Genomic DNA, 13,413 nt, shown 5'->3' on the forward strand with positions numbered 1-13,413 from the left:
CTGTTTTGTTGGAAAGTGCGGTTCTGACACTCAGACAGCATAGGCTAATCGTTGATGAAGAATCAGAAGATTCATGTTCTGGCCTGCCTTTAACTTGTATTGTGACTCCAAGCAAGTTCATTCTTCCCTTTCCCTGGGACCCCAGTCTCCTTCTAATAAAATGAGGGAGCTAACCTGGGTCAGGGGCCTTCAACTCTATCAGATTGATGTCCCTTAATAACAAAATATTTTGCAACTCTCCCTATGTTATGCTACCTTAATACTAATAGTTAATAGAAAACAAAACTTGTCTATGCATTTGATTTTAACTAATACCTGTATAACATTCTAACAACATTAAGGAGAGATAGGAGTAACTATTATATAATATAGCCTTTATGTATTTAATCCATTTTATATGTTTGAATATATGTGTGTAGTCATTGTCAGTGTGATAATGGGAAGATAAGAATATAGCAAATTTTTGGTCCTAATACTGCTATTTTTCCAATGTTATGAAATGTCAATCAATTTTGGGAACATTCCAAGACAAGTATATTGCTATTTTTCTCCCAGTTTACATAAGACAGTCCCTTCTTCTGTGGAAATATTTAATGCCTATTAAAATCATATAAAATATTTTATAAAGCAGAATTACCATCAAAGAGTAAGCAATCATAAGCTGTTTCTCACCTACATGAATTTTGGGTGGGACATTTGTAAGGTGTGGGACACAGCACAATTCTTCTCACTTGTCGGTTATGTTCAACCCCTGTGCACAGCAGCAGGATGCCTGGCTTTCGGAAGTCCAGCAGCAGCTGCACAGTTTTGCTATACACTGTAGGGTGCGCTGCTCTTCCTGTTGAAAACCATTAGTTGAAAGATCACGTGCCCTACAAATTTGAGTCTCTATACAGTTTCTGTTGACTGTAACACATATACACTACGTATAAAGAAGTCTTTGTCTCCACCTTGTTACTGTACAACTGGTGCCATCTTGCCAGTTGTGAAAATATTTTCCTATATGCACTTCTCACTTTTCTAAAGCCAGTTCTGTCTCTTATAAGAATTGCTAGCTTACAGAGATTTTGATGCTTTGGGATAAAGACCAAGAATAACTCATTAATTTAAGCAGATGAAAAACTAGGGTCTCTGTTACTTTGTTATCTTTTATATATTTGTCAGTTTGTTCTCATGTGCCTTATATTTGTAAAATAGTTAATTTTCTTTGGGATTACCAATACATGTTATGATATAGTATTTCCAGAAGATGGCAGTGTTTGGTGCAAAAATGATGCTTTTAAACACTGCTAATATTTTGGCTGAAAAATTTTTTCCTATTTTTCATTTGTTTTGTTTTTGTTTGTTGTTGTTTATTTGAAAATGCGTCTCCTGTAGTACAGGCTGCCTTGAACTCAGCTATGTTGCTGGGCATGATCGTAAAATTGTAAACAGCAAAGTAATTGAGTTGTAGTAAACAAATTGTCTTTTATTTTAACTTAATATTGATGACTATATATTTGTAGATAGTGTATATAGAGTAACTGTAAGAAAATTTTCTACCTTTATTCTCTTAGCCTTAATTTCTCTTTATGAAAGCATAACATTATTTGTTTTCTAGCTTATCCTTCCAGAAAAATGATTGCATCTGTAATTTGGTATATGACTTTCTGGTGGGGAGTGAGATTTTTAAAAAAATATTATTACATGCATGGTGTTTGTGTGTGTGTGTGTGTGTGTGTGTGTGTGTGTGTGTGTGTGTGTAGGTCAGAGGAAAATTTCTTGGAGTTTATTCTCTTCTTTACCTGTCCATAGGTTCTAGGAATCAAGTTTGCTCTGTGTTTGTCCAGCAAGCACCTGCTAGGTCATCTTTACAGTTGGAAAAATATAATTTTGCTCTATGCACATCTTACTTTTCTAAGAGAGAGATTCCTTGCAATACATTTTGTTCTTTTTAATGTTTTTGCAGTTCACCATCATCTATTTTAATCCAAAAGAACATTTTTGGCTGTGGGTATTTACTTTTACAAATACCACAGTGACTCATTATATAAAATTTCATGTACTTTTGCAAGCACCGTAAGAAGTTACAGTGTAAATGAAAATGCGTCAGGATAAAAGGGAAAAAGGAAGTGTTTGATGGGTTTGGGACTACATATAAATCAATAGAAAGATGCTGTTTTGTTGAATATCAACAAATTTCTTCATAGTTACTTCTTTTACCTTTTCATTTTTGGTTTTAAGACAGAGTTCTTCTATATAGCCCTGGCTGCCCTGGAACTTTCTATGTAGACCAGGCTGGCATTGAACTCACAGAGATCTATCTGCGTTTGCCTTCTAATTCTTTCATGTAATGAGGTCAAGCATTACTAGCGGAAAGCACGTTCATATGTAAAGGTGGATGTCATGACTCCATGAAGCAGGAAGTGGCCAAACTCCATGCAGAGTAGCCTTCTTCATGCTTAAGTGGCAAAGGTCAGGCAAAGTCATTTGATTTTCTATTTCGTTTTTGGAAACTAAAGCTACTGAGTGGTTCTCAGAAAGGGATTATGATTTGGAGACTACAATTGAGATCAACCTTTAGTTGATTAGGTAAGCACTTCCAAAAATAACACTCAAAGTAGCTTGAGGATTGGAAACATATATGATATGCTTCTCTGTTTGTAGCTGGGGTGGGGTGCACTGGACATTGAGCCTGGGTTTTGTGCACACAAGCCAGGGGCTCTACTTGGTTGTTTCCTCCTATAAAAGCCCTTTAGTTACTATTGTTTCAAGACAGCTCATGCATCCCAGTTTTGCCTTGAAGTTGCTGTATGGCCAAGGGCAGTTTTAAATTCTGTAGCATCCTGTTTCTTTCTCCCATGGGTTAAAATACTTATTTTTAAGTCAAGGTATTTTGTCACTACTGATGATACTGTGTGACATTTCGTTTGGGCCAGTTTCCCCTCTCATTCTCCTCTCCTGCCTCTGAGCATATCTAGTGAAAGAAAATATGTTTTCCATAAACTAATGTTTATCTGAAGGGAAAGGAACCTGTGATGTCATATATACTGTGTCTTCATGTGGACAATATTACATAGACAACATAGTGGTGGTGGTGGGCAAGATATAACTATGGAAGGAAGACTTATACAATGGATGAAAACCAGAGTTTGGCATAGTGACAAAAACTAGTTATCCCAGTAGTTGGAGGACAGTAGCAGGAAGATAGGTCAGCCTGATACTGTGTGGAATGTAGAAAGTTGGCATGAAAAAGACAGAGAACAAACAAAATAGAACACACTGTCTCTCTATGGGCTCAGATGGTCTGAGCAAATCCAAGAGTAAGAAAAAGTTGCAATTAGCTAAGTAGAGGGAGGTTGGGATGCCATGAAAAAACTGGAAAGAGATTATTGAAAGTCTTAATATGATGAGTCAGTAGCTTTTTAAAAGAGAATATCTTTTGTTTATTCTTTGACAGTTTGCCACATGTCAACAGATGGGCCTGATGATACACATTCTTTTTTTTTTTGGTTCTTTTTTTCGGAGCTGGGAACCGAACCCAGGACCTTGTGCTTCCTAGGCAAGCGCTCTACCACTGAGCTAAATCCCCAACCCCCAGATGATACACATTCTTAACTCCCCTTATCTCTCTCCCTGGGTACCAGAACATGTCCCCTCTTCCTTTTTTTGTGTGCTAATAATGTACTGAGTAGAATTAATGCCACCTGTTAGAAACTTGACTGATCTTGTTAAATTGATCTAGTGCAGTTAATCATAGCTGCAATGAGGATTTTTGTACATGACTATGCTATATCCCAAAGCCAGCATTTCATAACACTCACCCCAATCTTGTGGCTCTTATATTCTTTCCTTTTCTCTTTTGTGTGCTCACTTGGGGGTAAGAGTTGATATAGATGTCCCATTTAAGGCTTGACACTCAGTAGACAGTTATTCTCAGCAATTTAACTAGTTATGAGCCTCTGGATTAAGTGCTGACTACTGTTGACAGAAACTTCTTCGATCATGTTTGAGGGCAGAACTAATCTGGACATAAACATAAATATTTATAAGGCAGTTTAACAGCATATCATTTAAATTCCCTTCTTCCACGGCCTGTGAGCTCTCTAGCCATAATGGGCTTTAGGCCATCTGTATAGCAACACCCTAAATTCCTTTCCATGGAGAAGGACTCAAGTCGAATCCAAAAGCAGTTGATTGCTCCAATAACCTCCATGCCACTATCTTGCCAGCAGAGATGTATTGCCTGGAAGGTCAGTACTGGAATATGCAGGCTTGGCTGCAGGTATATCTTTGAAACTTTTCTCCCTAGAAGCTTGCCTAGTACCTTTGGCAAAATGAAAGCTAGTCAGTAGGGAAGAAGTTTTCAGGTTAGTTCAAACTTGACAAACAGCTCTCAAATTGACAATTTCATCAAAGCAAGTTATACAGCTTGGAGGATTGGAAAATAATGTGTGGCAGAGAATCCATTTGATAGGATGTTTGTTTATTTCCTGTTATCCTGAGTACCACTATAGTGTCCACGTGGCTAATGAAATAGAAAGGTCTCTGCTTAAATTATGCTTCCATTGATGTATCTTCTAATTAAAAGATCTTGAAAATCTTTAGGGAACTTCAAAAGGATCAAACCCTTTGATTGGAAATCTGATCATGGAAGGAACAATTTCACTGTGAAATTGAGGGATGGATGAACTGAGTCCACAATGATTGTTGTTATTAGAAAGAGCTGACAATGAGATAGGAAAAGGTGACAGCTTAGGAGATCATGTAGAGAAGAAGGGAAAGTGTATATTTAAAACGTGCTCCATCACTCCCATATTCTATAATAAGACAACTGGGAGCAGAAGAAAGCTGTAAAAGTAAACAGAATGTAAGGAAACGTGTGCCGCTGTGATATATACATCTTTCTCAAGGTTGTGATTCTTCTTAGAACCCATTGCCTTATAAAACGAGACTGGCCTCTGACCCAGATGGTTGCACACACTGTGATTCGAGCACTAAGGGAACTGGATCATAATTTTGAGGCCAGTCTCAGAAAGCAAGACCCTGCCTGTCACAGGAGAAAGGGACTGAGGGAGAAGGAAAAAGAAGGTAGCTTTCCCTTTATCCGTATTTTTCACCTTCCTCTTCCATATAGTAAATACCTACAGAAGTCTTCTGTTTAAAAAGTACCACATATTGATCCAGCCACAGACCCAGAAGTTTCCAGTCTCCTTGGATTTTTTATTGTTTAATTGTTTTTAAACACACACACATACACACACATTCACACACACATACACACATATATACACACAAATACACACACACAAACACATATACACACATATATACACACAAATACACACACACAAACACACATACACACATATACACACATATACACATACATACAAACACATACACACACATACACACAAATACACACACATACACACACACATACACATACACACATACACATACACACATACACAAACACACATACACACACATACACATAAACATACAAATACACATACACACATACACACACATAAACACAGACATACACACATATACACATACACACACATACACACACATATACACACATACACAAACATACACAATCACATACACACACATACACACATACACACACATACACATACACACACATACACATACACATACACATACACATACACACACATACACACAAATACACATACACACACATACACACAAACACACACACATACACACACACATACAAACATACACAAACATACACAATCACATACACACACATACACATACACACACCTGCACATACATAAACACACATACACTTACACACATACACATACACACATACACACAAAAAACATACAAACACACATACACACACATACACACACATACACACACATACACATACACACACATACACACATATACACTCACATACACACACATACACACACATACACATACACACATACACACATATACACATACATACACACATACACAGACACACATACACATAATCATACAAATACAGATACACACACATACACACACATAAACACAGACATACACACATACACACATACACAAACATACACAAACACATACACACACATACACACACATACACATACACATACACACATACACACAAACACACACACATACACATACACACACGTACAAACATACACACATACACATACACACATCTGCACACACATAAACACACATACACTTACACACACATACACATACACACATACACACATACACACATATACAAACACATACACACACATAAACACACATACAAATACACACACATAAACACATACAGACACACAAAAACACAGAAACACACACTCATACACACACATACACACATACACACAAGCACACAACTTCACATACACACAAATATACACTCACATACACACAAACACACACATACACACATACAAACACATCCACAAATACACAAATATACACACACATATATACACACATCCACAAACATACAGACGCACACATACACACACATTCATACACACATACACATACACACACACATACACACACATACACACCCATACACACACATAAACATAAACACAGTCATACACACACATACACACACATAGACACAGAAAAACACACATACCCACACACATACACACACATACACACACATACACACACGGATACACACATACACACACATACACACACATACACACGTACACACATACACATAATACACACAACATACACACACATACACACACATACGTACACATACACACACATACAAACATATACACACAGACAATCACACATACACACACACTTATACACACATACACACATACACACACATGCACACACACATACCTACACATACACACACATACACACATATACACACAGACAATCACACATACACACACGTATACACACATATACACACATACACACAGACAAACACATATACACAAACTCATACACACATGTATGCACACACATGCAAACACACACATACACACACATAGAAACACACATACACACATATACACACATGCACACACATACACACACATATACATAATCACACACATACACACATATACATACACACATACACACATATACACACATACACACATATACACAAACATATACACACTCATATAAACACACACACATATACAGACAAATACACATACACACACATAAACACAGATACACATACACATGCATGCACACACATACACACACATACATATACAGACACATACACATACACACACATACATACACATTCACATACTTACACATACACACACATACAGAAACATACATATACCTACACATACACACACATACACACACATACACAAACATAAACACACACATACACACATACACACACATACACACAAATACACATACACACACGTACACACACATACACATACACTCACATGCACACACATACACACACATACACTCACATGCACACACATGCACACACATACACATACACTCACATGCACACACATACACACACATACACATAAAAACATACACCCACATACACACAAATACACATACACACATACACACAGATACACACACATACACACACATACACACCCATACATATAAACACACACATACACACACATACACACACATACACATACACACACATACACATACACACACATACACATACACACACATACACACAGATACACACACATACACACCCATACACATAAACATACACATACACACACTGACACATACACACACATAGACACAGACAAAAACACATCCCTACACACATACGCACACATACACACAGAAAAACACATATACACACGTACACACACATACACACATACTCACACGTATACACACAGAAAGACATATACACATACACATGTACACCCATACACATACTACACAAAAATACACACACACATACACACACAGAGACACGCATACACATACACATACACACACAGACACACACATACACATACACACGTACACACATACACACACATACACACACCCACAGACAATCACACATACACACACACTCATACACACATATACAGACAAATACACATACACACACATAAACACAGATACACATACACACGCATGCACACACATACAAACACGTACATCTACACACATACACACACATAGAAACATACAAACACACATTCACACACACATAAACACATACATATAAACACACACATACACATACACACAAATACACACACATAAACACAGATATACACACGTACACACATACACACACATACACACACATACACAACCATACACACACATACGAAAACACATACACACACATATACACACATGCACATACACACACATACCCATACATACATACACACACATACACTCACATATACATACACACATACACACATACACACATACACACATGCACACACATATCCATACATACATACATACACACATACACTCACATATACATACAAACATACACATACACACATACACACATACACAAACATATACACACACATACATACACACACATACACAGATAGACACACAAACACACACATACACACACATACACACACATACACACACATTTACACACACACACATAAACACACATATACACACAAATACCCAAACATATACACACACATAAAAAACACACATACACACACTCATAAACACAAACACACACATACACACACATTCACACACATACACAGACATACAAAATACACATGTGCACACATATACAAACATACACACACATACACACGCATACATACACACATACTCACGCATACACGCACACATACACACGCATACACACACATACACACGCACACATACAGACATACACAAACATACACATACACACATACACACACATACACACAAGCACACAAGCACACATACACACAAATATACACTCAAACACAAAAATGCACACACATACACAAATACATACACATACACCCATATGCACACATACACACCCATACACACACATACACATGAACACAGACATACACAGACATACACACACATAGACACAGAAAAACACACATACCCACACACATACACACACATACACACAGACAAACACATATACACACGTACACACACATACACACATACACACACGGACACTCACATACACACACATATACACACGTACACACACATACACACATACACACACGGACAGTCACATACACACACATATACACACACATATACACGTACACACATACACATGCTACACACCACATACACACATACACACATCCATACACACACATACACACACAAACTTGAACACACGTACACATACCCACACATACACACACATACACATACCTAAAGATACACATCCACACATCCACACATTTCCACACACATGCACACATACATACTCATATACACACACATACAGATACATACACATACACACATTTACATTTACATATACACACATACACATACACACATACACACACACAGATATCCACACACATACACCAATATATACACATATATACACACACGCATGAAAACACACATATACACAAACATACACACACAAACACACACAAACACACACATACACACAGATACACACATACATGCACATACACACACATATACACAGAAAGAGAGACACACACACATACAAATACCTAATGATACACATCCACACATCCACACACATCCACACATAATCATATACACACACATACACACACATACACACACATACACATACACACACATACCTACACATACAAACACATGCACACACATACACAAATACAATCTTACACACACACACACTTATACAGACAAACACACATACACACACAAATACACACAAATATGCACACACATACACATACACATACACACACATGCACAAAAATACACAAATACACAGACACAAACACACACGTATGCCCACATACACAGATACACGTACACACACACACCCACGTATGCCCACATATACACACATATACATAAACACACATACACACGCACTTACACATACACACACATATACATACACACATACACACACATAGAAACATACACACACATTCACACACACATACACACATACACATAATACACACAACATACACACACATACACACACATACGTACACATACACACACATACAAACATATACACACAGACAATCACACATACACACACACTTATACACACATACACACATACACACACATGCACACACACATACCTACACATACACACACATACACACATATACACACAGACAATCACACATACACACACGTATACACACATATACACACATACACACAGACAAACACATATACACAAACTCATACACACATGTATGCACACACATGCAAACACACACATACACACACATAGAAACACACATACACACATATACACACATGCACACACATACACACACATATACATAATCACACACATACACACATATACATACACACATACACACATATACACACATACACACATATACACAAACATATACACACTCATATAAACACACACACATATACAGACAAATACACATACACACACATAAACACAGATACACATACACATGCATGCACACACATACACACACATACATATACAGACACATACACATACACACACATACATACACATTCACATACTTACACATACACACACATACAGAAACATACATATACCTACACATACACACACATACACACACATACACAAACATAAACACACACATACACACATACACACACATACACACAAATACACATACACACACGTACACACACATACACATACACTCACATGCACACACATACACACACATACACTCACATGCACACACATGCACACACATACACATACACTCACATGCACACACATACACACACATACACATAAAAACATACACCCACATACACACAAATACACATACACACATACACACAGATACACACACATACACACACATACACACCCATACATATAAACACACACATACACACACATACACACACATACACATACACACACATACACATACACACACATACACATACACACACATACACACAGATACACACACATACACACCCATACACATAAACATACACATACACACACTGACACATACACACACATAGACACAGACAAAAACACATCCCTACACACATACGCACACATACACACAGAAAAACACATATACACACGTACACACACATACACACATACTCACACGTATACACACAGAAAGACATATACACATACACATGTACACCCATACACATACTACACAAAAATACACACACACATACACACACAGAGACACGCATACACATACACATACACACACAGACACACACATACACATACACACGTACACACATACACACACATACACACACCCACAGACAATCACACATACACACACACTCATACACACATATACAGACAAATACACATACACACACATAAACACAGATACACATACACACGCATGCACACACATACAAACACGTACATCTACACACATACACACACATAGAAACATACAAACACACATTCACACACACATAAACACATACATATAAACACACACATACACATACACACAAATACACACACATAAACACAGATATACACACGTACACACATACACACACATACACACACATACACAACCATACACACACATACGAAAACACATACACACACATATACACACATGCACATACACACACATACCCATACATACATACACACACATACACTCACATATACATACACACATACACACATACACACATACACACATGCACACACATATCCATACATACATACATACACACATACACTCACATATACATACAAACATACACATACACACATACACACATACACAAACATATACACACACATACATACACACACATACACAGATAGACACACAAACACACACATACACACACATACACACACATACACACACATTTACACACACACACATAAACACACATATACACACAAATACCCAAACATATACACACACATAAAAAACACACATACACACACTCATAAACACAAACACACACATACACACACATTCACACACATACACAGACATACAAAATACACATGTGCACACATATACAAACATACACACACATACACACGCATACATACACACATACTCACGCATACACGCACACATACACACGCATACACACACATACACACGCACACATACAGACATACACAAACATACACATACACACATACACACACATACACACAAGCACACAAGCACACATACACACAAATATACACTCAAACACAAAAATGCACACACATACACAAATACATACACATACACCCATATACACACATACACACCCATACACACACATACACATGAACACAGACATACACAGACATACACACACATAGACACAGAAAAACACACATACCCACACACATACACACACATACACACAGACAAACACATATACACACGTACACACACATACACACATACACACACGGACACTCACATACACACACATATACACACGTACACACACATACACACATACACACACGGACAGTCACATACACACACATATACACACACATATACACGTACACACATACACATGCTACACACCACATACACACATACACACATCCATACACACACATACACACACAAACTTGAACACACGTACACATACCCACACATACACACACATACACATACCTAAAGATACACATCCACACATCCACACATTTCCACACACATGCACACATACATACTCATATACACACACATACAGATACATACACATACACACATTTACACTTACATATACACACATACACATACACACATACACACACACAGATATCCACACACATACACCAATATATACACATATATACACACACGCATGAAAACACACATATACACAAACATACACACACAAACACACACAAACACACACATACACACAGATACACACATACATGCACATACACACACATATACACAGAAAGAGAGACACACACACATACAAATACCTAATGATACACATCCACACATCCACACACATCCACACATAATCATATACACACACATACACACACATACACACACATACACATACACACACATACCTACACATACAAACACATGCACACACATACACAAATACAATCTTACACACACACACACTTATACAGACAAACACACATACACACACAAATACACACAAATATGCACACACATACACATACACATA

The 13,413-nt window shown here is 37.4% G+C and overlaps 1 pseudogene; it reads left to right on the forward strand.

The window, feature by feature from the left end:
- Positions 1 to 13,413, forward strand: part of Tm9sf2-ps1 (transmembrane 9 superfamily member 2, pseudogene 1) — a 137,937-nt pseudogene that overhangs the window by 35,974 nt on the left and 88,550 nt on the right.

The sequence above is a fragment of the Rattus norvegicus genome, chromosome X (genome assembly GCF_036323735.1).
Source record: "Rattus norvegicus strain BN/NHsdMcwi chromosome X, GRCr8, whole genome shotgun sequence".
NCBI classification, from domain to species: Eukaryota; Metazoa; Chordata; class Mammalia; order Rodentia; family Muridae; genus Rattus; species Rattus norvegicus.